Source organism: Hylobates moloch, unplaced genomic scaffold, assembly GCF_009828535.3.
Source record: "Hylobates moloch isolate HMO894 unplaced genomic scaffold, HMol_V3 SCAFFOLD_82, whole genome shotgun sequence".
NCBI lineage: Eukaryota > Metazoa > Chordata > Mammalia > Primates > Hylobatidae > Hylobates > Hylobates moloch.
In genome coordinates this window covers 78042-89229 of record NW_026652357.1, presented here as the reverse complement: position 1 = coordinate 89229, position 11188 = coordinate 78042, and the positions used below count along the sequence as shown (strand labels likewise).

Genomic DNA, 11188 nt, shown 5'->3' with positions numbered 1-11188 from the left:
ATCATACTTATAATTTCAAACTATATTTCAAGACTATATAGTAATAACATAGTGGACTGTGCAGAAAAATGAACAAAAAAATGCAACAGAAATAACTACTCTCACACATTTCAAATCTGATGTGAAAAAAACCTTAAAAAATAGTTTTAGTTTCTTAAAATCATGCATATATTTGTGAGTCCCAAAAACAATGAAAAAGAAGCCAGATTGTGCAGTCTCTTATATGTCATGAAGAGGAATTTGGCTTTCAGTGTAAACCTGAAGGAAGTTCACCGAAAGAAAAGTAGAATCCTTAGAGAATTTACAAGCATAAGGCAGGGCTGGGCATGGTGGCTCACATCTGTAATTCCAGCACATTGGGAGGCCGAGGTGGATAAGTCACCTGTTTTCAGGAGTTCAAGACCAGCCTCACCAACATGGAGAAACCCCTTCTGTACTAAAAATATAACATTAGCCGGGCATGGTGGTGCATGCCTGTAATTCCAGCTACTAGGAAGGCTGAGGCAGGAGAATCGCTTGAACCCGGGAGGCAGAGGTTGTGGTGAGCCAAGATCATACCATTGCACTCCAGCCTGGGTAACAAGAGCAAAACTTCATCTCAGAACAACAAAAAAAAAGCATAAGACAGAAGATACCCCTTTGAGAGAGCAAAATTAAAAAACAAAAAACAGCTGCCCAGGAACTATTTCCTTTGGGACACAGCTTCTCTAATCACATTTTAAGGACTGGCTTTCTCTTTGACCTTGGGACCTCTTAGCTGTGTCATCTATTGTATTCATTTTCACTTGCAGCTACCTGAGGGTTTGGCAATCATCTCATGTCTCTTCATAGTCAAAGGTTTTTCTCCTTGCTAAAGGCAGGTGATCAGGTCTGGCTTAGAGACAACAATATCTGTTTCATTAAGAATAAATAACATGAATCTTGCTCATATTCTCCAATTACAAGCTAGTAATGTGCTAAGCAGACAGGATGTGATAAAATATTCTAGTAAATTAATACCAAAATACATATTTATAAAGAAATTTCTAAATATTTAGAAAATGCTTTCAATTTGTAGGTTTCTTAATTCTACTACCTGGTACTACTAAATCAAAAATTGGTGGTGGCAATTAGATTTTCAGGTGGGGGCAACAATATTTTATGCCACTAAATTTCTGGAATTACCACTAATTTAGAGTGAAAAATACAGTTCATCTCAGGAATGTGGAAAGTTTGGATTAAGATAAAACATATTGAAGAAATTCTTTTCTAAATTAGCAAATTCTGAAGATTTTCCAAATAAACGGGATCTGAAACTCTATTTTTTTTTTTTTTTTGAGACAAAGTCTCACTCTGTTTCCCAGGCTGGAGTGCAGTGGTGTGATCTCGGCTGACTGCAAAGTCCGCCTCTCTGGTTCAAGCAATTCTCTGCCTCAGCCTACTGATTAGTTAAATTACAGGCTCCCTCCACAATGCCTGGCTAATTTTTTTTATTTTTAGCAGAGACGGGGTTTCACCATCTTGGCCAGACTGGCCTTGAACTCCCTACCTCGTGATCCACCCGACTCTGCCTCCCAAAGTGATGGGATTACAGACGTGAACCACCGCGCCTGATCCTGAAACTCTTTTATGCAAATAATAAATTACTAAAAAACATTCTATAAAAAAAGAGAAAGAATATACCCTTGTGGGATATGATGAGGTTTCTCTTCAAATAATCTGATCAATCTTTTATTCTTTAATTCATAGTACCCCCCACCATTTTCCTCCTTTTTTCCCCTTTTTGCCTTTGTTAGATACCCAGGCACACCACAGTACCAGACGTTATCAGTACCAGCTCACATTCCTTTCCTTATTTGGAAAGAGGACTAACTTTCTAGCTCATTACAGACACCCCTTTCCCTTTGTCTCCATTTTCTTTTACATGCTCACTTACCTAAAAAAAAAAAAAAAAAAAAGTCAAGTGTTTAGCCAGCCGGGATTAGTTTAGATTGTACGACCCGACCCCAGCCAATGGGGGAAAGGTAGAGGAGTACGACTTGTGTCAGGAATAAAGTCTCTCATGCCCCTTTGTTCAGGTGTGCTCTCATGGCAACCGGACAAGGAGGCATCCTTCTGGGCAGAAGTAAAATTGCTTTGCTAAGAATCTTTTATTTGAGTGTTCAATTTCCTTAGGATTTTGAGGGTTATTCCTAACAGTTCTGGCGCCCGACTTTGTGGCTCAAATATTCTCCTTTAGGAAGGGAGCCTTTGGTCACCCCACCCAGAGTGGATGCGTCCTACTGTCTAGTTGCAGTGGCCCTAGGGTGAGGGAGATCAAGACACACCCGTTGAGATTAATAAATGTGGATTATCAGCAAAGCAGGTAGGAGAGGCTTGCAAGACCATGGCAATAAGAGGACTAGGTAATTCTTGTGCACAGAATAAGGTAGGAGACTTCATGAAGGCGACAAAATATGTCCTGGGTGGATGGGATAATTTGGAGGTTGAGAGTGTGTGAATGGGGCTATGTACTGTGGTGGTGTGGAGTGAGTGAGTCTTCTCTGCGGTCTCGTGCTGCAATCTATCAACTAGAGGTGGGAGCAAACAGAGTAGACAAAGAGGAACGGGGAGGGTAGAAATCTCAGACAGATTGGATTGGGGCCTTTTCCCCAAAGCCTCAGTAAGCCTCCAGGAAGGGGGAGGGTAGAAATCTCTAACAGGAGTGGTTGGGCCCCCCACAACCAAATAATCCCTAAGATGAGGAATGTTTCAAGTAAAACAAGAAAATTAAAGTGTCTCCAGAGTGATGAAATTCCTTCTGATAGCCCCTTAGGGCTTATGCTAAAGTATTGGAAAGATAATGAGAGAACCAAGTATAAACGAAAATAGCAGACGATAAGATATTGTTGTTTTATTTGGGCTTGAGAAACCATCCTTAAACCCTCACTTTTCTGGCCAAAATTTGTGTCTAATGAGGGGCGGATTTGTCAGCTCTTAATCGAACATGTTAATGATAACAGCCCTGTTTCCCAGGAAGCGATCAATTACGCCCTCTGCTGGCATCAGGGACCAGTTCTCCTTTACCCTTTAGACTCCGGAGGGAGAAAGTCAGAAGCCAACCCTTCTAAAAGGGAAGACGTTCCCATGCCTAGACAGCCCACACCTAACACGTGGGATCCTCTAAATCATCTTCCTTCGTTCAGCACCCCTAATCCCGACACTCCGGTTCCCGTCTCAGGTCCCTCCCCTGTTTGCGTCACTCTTCCGGCTGCCCCTAATCCTGTCCCTCCGGTTGCGGTTTCAGGTTACTCTACTCCCCAGCCACTTCAGGTTATGCCCCAGCCTGTGCCATCCCTCCGGCTGTGCTTTCAGGTTACTCCCCAGCCGCTTCAGGCCACACCGCAGCCTGTGCCGTCCCTCAGGTTGCGGTTTCAGGTTACTGCCCGGCTGCTTCAGGTTACGCCCCAGCCTGTGCCGCCTCTCCGGCTGTGGTTGCGGGTTACTTCCCAGCTGCTTCAGGCAGTGCCCCAGCCTGTTCTATTCCTCCAGCTGCTGCTGTGGATCCATCCTCTGCTTGTGGTACTTCTGCTCATATTGCCCTCCCTCCTTATAATCCCAACTCTGCAGAATTACCATCTTGTGAGCCTGCCCCCTCCCAACCTATTTAGTATCCCTCTTTAAGGGGCTTCAACGTGAAATAGAGCAATGTAGAAAAGATATTCAAAACTTTCCATTTCCCTCCACACCCAAAGAGCCAGACCCAACTTACTTTCCTTTAAGAGAGGTACCACAAGGCGGGGGGGCTATTGGCTTTGTAAATGCTCCCTCGACTAGTTCAGAGGTCTGGAATTTAAAAAAAGGAGCTTAAGCCGTTACTGGATGACCCTTATGGAGTAGCAGATCAAATTGATCAATTTTTAGGGCCTCAGATACGCACTTGGACAGAGTTGATATCCATCTTGGGCATCCTCTTTTCAGGGGACGAATGAAGTATGATTCAGAGGGCTGCTATGGCGGTTTGGGAACGTGAGCAGCCACCCGGTCAAAATGTTCCTCCTGTGGAACATAAATTTCCCACCCACGACCCTCAGTGGGACAATAACAATGCAAATCACTGAGAAAACATGCAAGATCTAAGGGAGATGATAATAAAAGGAATTTGAGAATCAGTACCCCGAACTCAGAATCTTTCTAAAGTATTTGATATTCAACAGGAAAAAGATGAGGGACCCGCTAAGTTCTTAGATAGATTGAGGGAGCAAATGAGACAATAGTCAGGTCTTAATCTGGAAAATCCCCTTGGACAGGGAATGTTAAAACTTCACTTTGTTACTAAAAGTTGGCCAGAAATTTCAAGAAAATTACAAAAAATAGAAAATTGGGAGGACCGTCCCCTGAGTGAACTGCTTAGGGAGGCTCAAAAGTTATATGTCAGAAGAGAAGAGGAAAAACAAAAACAAAAGACAAAACTTGTGTTATCTACCTTCCAGCAAATGGCTCCAAATCCATATATCTCTCAGCAGGGCTTCCAAGGTGCCAGAGATTATAAAGGGCCTAGACCCGTCTTAAGAGGACCCAAGTCTCCATCTGGAGGGCCAAGGTCCTCAACTAATAAGTCCCCTAAGGAGTATAGAGGTGCAAGGGCAGAGAATGCTAAGACTGAGAAGGGAGAAGGACAAGATAGATGTTACCAGTGTGGAAAAACACGCCACTTCAAGAAGGAGTGTCCTGAACTAGAGAGAGAGAAACTCTCAGACTCATGACTTTTGAGGAACAATAGGGGAGTCAGAAGCCCCACTTCTTTTGAGTCCCACCAGGAGCTCTTGATAAATTTGGAGGTGGGATCTAAATGTAAATTTATCACCTTTCTACCTAATCAGTGCAGGTAAATGAAAAATAGGACTTGAAAGAGAATTGTTTCCCTACCCTTGCCTCAAACTAAACAAGAACTCAGGAAATTTTTAGGACTAATTGGATATTGTCATTTATGGATTTGACTCATATGCATGAAAGAGTAAACTTCTATATGAGAAACTTGCCCAGTGGAAGGCTGATAATTTCTCGTGGACTTCCCGAGAAATCCAGCAAATTGAGGAACTGAAAGGGATGCTCATAGCCACCCTGTTCTAGCTCTACCCTCCCTAGAAAAGCCATTTCACCTTTTCATTAATGTAAATAATGGGATAGCCGTAGGAATTCTCACCCAAGAACATGGAGGCCGCCGACAGCCCATGGCCTTCTTGTCAAAGGTCTTAGACCCACTCACTCATAGGTGGCCCCAGTGTATCCAATCCATCGCAGCTACAGCAGTATTATCAAAGAAAGTAGGAAGGTAACCTTTGGAGGAAATTTAACAGTAAGCCCGCCCCACCAAGTTAGAACTATATTAAATCAGAAAGCAGGGAGGTGGATCACTGACTCAAGAATTTTAAAATATCCTCCCTCCCTCCCTCCCTGCTTCCTTCCTTCCTTCCTTCCTTCCTTCCTTCCTTCCTTCCTTCCTTCCTTCCTTCCTTCCCTTCCTTCCTTTCCTTCCTTCCTTTCTAGCTTTCTTTTCTTCCCTCTGTGGCCCAGGCTGGAATCTACTCAGTTCGCTGCAGACTCCCTACCTCCGGCTCCCATGATTCTCCTGCCCCGGCATGCGGGCTGCCTGGGATTGCCAGGGCGCGCCACCACCGCTGCCTGCTTTTACTCCTTTGGCTGGAGGCGCGGTTTGGCCATGTTGGCCAGGCTGGTCTCCAGCTCCTGACGTCGAGTGGTCTGCCTGCCTCGGCCTCCTGAGGTGCTGGGACTGCAGACGGAGTCTCGCTCACTCGGTGCTCAGTGTTGCCCGGGCTGGAGTGCGGTGGCGTGGTCTTGGCTCGCTGCAGCCTCCACCTCCCAGCTGCCTGCCTTGGCCTCCCAGGGTGCTGGGATTGCAGCCTCTGCCCAGCCGCCGCCCAGTCTGGGAGGTGGGGAGGGTCTCTGCCTGGCCGCCCATCGTCTGGGATGTGAGGAGCGCCTCTGCCCGGCCGCCCCGTCTGGGAGGTGAGGAGCGCCTCTGCCCAGCCGCCACCCCGTCTAGGAAGAGATGAGCGTCTCTGCCCGGCTGCCCATCGTCTGGGATGTGAGGAGCGCATCTGCCCAGCCGCCCATCGTCTGGGATGTGAGGAGCACCTCTGCCCGGCCGCCACCCGGTCTGGGAAGTGAGGAGCGCCTCTGCCCGGCCGCCCCGTCTGGGAAGCGAGGAGCTCTGGGGAAGACCCCTGCCCGGCCCCCTCTGGAGTGGGGACTCCCGGCCCCACCCTGGGATGAAGGAATCGTCTGGGATGCGAGGAGCGCCTCTACCCGGCCGCCCATCGTCTAGGAAGTGAGGAGCGCCTCTGCCTGGCCGCCCATCGTCTGGGAAGCGAGGAGCACCTCTGCCCAGCCGCCCCGTCTGGGATGCGAGGAGCGCCTCTGTCCGGCCGCCCCGTCTGGGATGCGAGGAGCGCCTCTGTCCGGCCGCCCTGTCTGGGAAGTGAGGAGCGCCTCTGCCCGGCCACCCCGTCTGGGATGCGAGGAGCGCCTCTGCCCGGCCGCCCCGTCTGGGAAGTGAGGAGCGCCTCTGCCCGGCCGCCCATCGTCTGGGAAATGAGGAGCGCCTCTGCCCGGCCGCCCATCGTCTGGGAAGTGAGGAGCGCCTCTGCCCGGCCGCCCCGTCTGGGATGTGAGGAGCGCCTCTAGCCGGCCACCCATCGTCTGGGAAGTGAGGAGCACCTCTGCCCAGCCGCCCCGTCTGGGAAGAAGTGAGGAGCGCCCCTGCCCGGCTGCCCCGTCTGGGAAGAAGTGAGGAGCGCCTCTGCCCGGCCGCCCCGTCTGGGAAGAAGTGAAGAGCGCCTCTGCCTGGCCGCCCCGTCTGGGAAGTGAGGAGCGCCTCTGCCTGGCAGCCCATTGTCTGGGATGTGAGGAGTGCCTCTGCCGGGCCGCCCCTTCCAGGAAGTGAGGAGCTCCTCTGCCCGGCCACCACCCCGTCTAGGAAGTGAGGAGCACCTCTGCCCGGCCGCCCCATCTGGGAGGTCTACCACGGAGGCCAGAAGCAATGTGGGGGCTGGACGTGGTGGCTCACGCCTGTAGTCCCAGCACTCTGGGAGGCCGAGGCGGGTTGATCACTTGAGGCTAGGAGTTCGAGACCAGCCTGGCCAACATGGCGAAACATATGAAAAATACAACAGACAAACTAACCAACCAACCCAGTGACAACAAAATAGGTCTACCCTGGAGTCATACTCTAATTTTTTCTATTTTCCTCCCTTTCTGATCCTTTATCCCACTTTTTTTCTTCCTCTTCCTTCTCCTTCTTCTCTGTCAAATAGAGGATTGAGTTATTATCATTGATCCATACAAAGTCCCTCTCTCATTTATTTTCTTTAATTCCCACCCCCATTTCTATTCCCCGTCTTCCCATGTGCAACCTTTCTAATATGATTGATATGCATCTTTTTGTTTGTATGTATTTTTAGAAAATGTTTATTGTTTTGTGTGCAAAAATTAATAAAAAAAGAAAAAAAGAATTTTAAAATATGAGGCTATCTTACTGGAAAAAGACGATTTAATATTAATTGAGAATATCGTACCTAGATTTAGACTAATAGAAAATATTAGTCTACTACTACGGATAATTCACTTAATCCAGCAAGATTTTTAACAGAGGATCCAAACTTAAAATGAGAGCATGTATGTTTAGATCTGATTGACTACCATACAAAAGTTTGATCAGACTTAGGAGAAACTCCCTTCAAGACAGGGTGGCACTTATTCATAGATAGGTCTTCCCAGGTAATTGAGAGGAAAAGACATAACAGGTATTCAGTGATTGATGGAGAGACGCTTGAAGAAGAAGAATCAGGAAGGCTGCCTAATGATTGGTCTGCCCAAACATGTGAACTGTTTGCACTCAGCCAAGCTTTAGGACATTTACAAAGCCAAAGGTATACTGACTGTAAGTATGCCTTTGCCAACAAGGAACTATCTATACTGACTGTAAGTATGCCTTTGGGGTGGCACACACATTTGGGAAAATTTGGATGAAGAGGGGTCTTATCAATAGTAGAGGCCAAGATTTAGTTCATACAGAGCTAATTGCTTGTGTCCTCAACAATCTCCAATTGCCAGAAGAGATAGCTATTGTGCATGTCGCAGGGCACAAAAGGGGCTTTCGTGTCTGTAGTTCTCTAACATCACATCCCTATATAAATTCCACTGTGCAGTGTCCAGGCAATGCCACTCCTCCAGAGAGAATTCTATGGCCACATCTCTAAATTGCAATGGTTCCTGAAACACACACACACACACACACATACACACACACACACATATTTTTACCAAGTCACCATTGGTGGAATTTTTAATTTGATTTAAGGTGAAATGAGAGAGTAAAGGGAAGTGATTCTGACTTATAGGACTACAATTATCCAATAAAATAATTTTCAACACAGAAATATTCTCTAATATATTCTCTCACTCTAAGAAAAAAAGAGGAGCATAACATCCACAACATCATTTCTTATATTTTTCCATATAATAAAGTATAAAATTAAGGGCATGAACATGAACATGTACATTTTTGAGTGCTATATTTACATCATACAGAATGAGTTGTGAATATTTTTCAGATGGAAAAGACATGTTGAGTTAGAAGGCACCTCTCAAATTTTGTTTTGTTTTGAGACAGAATTTCGATCTAGTTGCCCAGGCTGAAGTGCAGTAATGCCTTCTTGGCGCACTGCAACCTCTGCCTCCCAGGTTCAAGCGAATCTCCTGCCACAGCCTCCTGAGTAGCTGAGATTACAGGCTGCACCACCATCCCTGGATAATTGTGTATTTTTAGTAGAGATGGGGTTTTCTCTATGTTGGCCAGGCTGGTCTTGATCTCCCAAACTCACGTGATCTGCCCGCCTCAGCCTCCCAAAGTGCTGGGATTACAGGCATGAGCCACCGCACTTGGCTGATTTTTTTAATTTCTAAGAAGCTCACCAGTAATGCCAATGTTTTTGGCCCAAGAAGGATATTTTGTCAAACATCCAGGAAGTGGAAGAGCCTGTGTTTTTCCCAGTTTTTTAGCCTGTAAGCAAAGATAAAAGCCTTCATTTTCCAAAGAGAAACTAGTAAGAAAAAATAAGAAAAAAGGACAGCTGCCAGATTAAATGTGATGGTTTATGCACATCAGCTGCATAAAGATACTTAATAATGAACAGAAAAATAATTAACCCTATAGTGAAAAAAATCTGTCAGAGAGCTAGTTCACCAAGTGAATCATTAACCATTAACTGCACTAGGACAAATTTTTATGATGTGCTAATGCTCACAGAAGAACACAGCATCACTGTTGAAATATTTCTTCCCAAAAAACCTAAATTATAGTCTGAATTTAACCATAAAGAAACATCAGTTTTATGCAAACTTCAACATCCAGATAACTCCTATGTTCTGTAATTTTTAGTAGTAATTTTAAGTAGGCTTCATTTAGCACCCTAGAAAACAGGTATCTCCTAATAAGTTTTTTCAGAACTTTCTGGGTAATAAATGCCATCCCATTTTAATAAGCATTTTCTTAATCCTGTTCTGCATAGAGCTAATGGAACACACAGATGGAGCCTCAACATTACATGTTCTCCATCTTTACTAAGGACCACAGTTTTCCCCAATAGAAATCTTGAGTATCCACATCTTTTCATGTTCAATAGCCACAAAAGGAACATTTTTAATATTGCAGATCATAAATCCTTGCTGAGAATCCTGCGTGACATATAAGAAGCTATGATGTACAGAATGCAGAGATGGCTCTTGAATACAGGAAAGAAATATTTTTCAGAGACCCTTGACTATCATAAGAATTTTAACAAGTAGTTAAATCAAACTTATTAGGGAGGAAAAATACAAGTAGAAAAGCAAAGGTTTGCAAGTACTAAACGCATGGCAGTCCAGGAGGCAGAGTGGACACAGGTCTTCATCTGACACAGGTTTACCTGAAGAAAAGCCTTTTTTTTCTTTCTCCCCTTCTCTGGAATTCCTTCTCAGATGAGATTTTGTGGACAAATTACACCTGCATCTGAAGGATATGCTTTTAAAGATGTTTAGCTGCCAGTATGACATCAACTGGCAGAAAAAGACAGAAAAAGTCCACCCATTTCTGTCCTTTAAAACAGAAGAGGTTCAGGAAAAATGAGATGCTCCAAGAAGCTGAAAATATAAGTTTCTCCTTTCCTGTCCTCAGGTGACCTCCCCTGCCAGGGGACACTAGCAATTTCTGCTACAGTAATAGAAATATGCACCACACTGACCTGTCCCCACTAAACCCAAACAGAACTGGCCCTGTGACCACCCTTTAGTCCAAAGGTGGAGCTTAACTCTTGTGAATGTATTTTGAAGGCCTCATACCTGATTCTAGCCTAACCTTAGAGTCACATGAGGCCCTTCATTAAAACATGATAGATGCTTCCACCGAGAATGATAAACAGAAGCTGTGGGGAGGTCACAAGAGATTTCTGCAAATTGGCCATGTGATCCTCATGAGAAGCCTGGGCTGATAACCACTAAGCTAAGCATTGCCTCTCAAGCTTTAATGAGCGTATAAATCACCTGGTAATTTTGGCCCCACTTTATGTAATGTGATTCTGCAGGTTTGAAAAGGGTCCAAGAGTGAGTGTTTTAAACAAGGCCCCTGTCAATGCTGTTGTTTCTCCCCCTTGGAGCATTATTAACATTGGAGAAAGCAGGCAAAACACAGGGTCCCTTACGCTTAGCACTCTTGTCACAACAAAATGCTTCTGGTACAAATAAGGACAACTCATCTCCATCCTAAAGTTTTATAGTCTTTGTTGGCTCTTTAAAGTTTACAGAGGAAACAAAAGGCAGCAATGTCTGAATAAGCCTGTATTTAAAAAACAACATGTACACATGTACTAATGCAATGCTTATTAAGCAGGTACTATGAGTACCTGATACAGAGTAAGACACAGAGCACTGTGCTGGTCATCCCTCATTACGTAATTTAATTCTCATAACACCCTGGGAGCTGGTACTAAAGGTTTAATAATTTTTAGGATTTAGATAAAGGGCCCAGCATTTTTATTTCTTCTGTTTCTCTGCCATCAAATTTTTTTAAAAAACTGTAAATAGTAAAGCTAAATATAGGCAGATGAAAGAGATATAGAAAGGAAGAGTTTAATGTAGCTCAGAGAAAATTTTATTCTGTTTATATTCACTT

At 45.0% G+C, this 11188-nt stretch overlaps 1 pseudogene; it reads right to left on the bottom strand.

Annotated features, from left to right (window-relative positions):
* Positions 1-219: 219 nt before the first annotated feature.
* On the bottom strand, positions 220-10964 carry LOC116463909 (zinc finger protein 486-like; annotated as a pseudogene).
* Between the last annotated feature and the right edge of the window lie 224 nt (positions 10965-11188).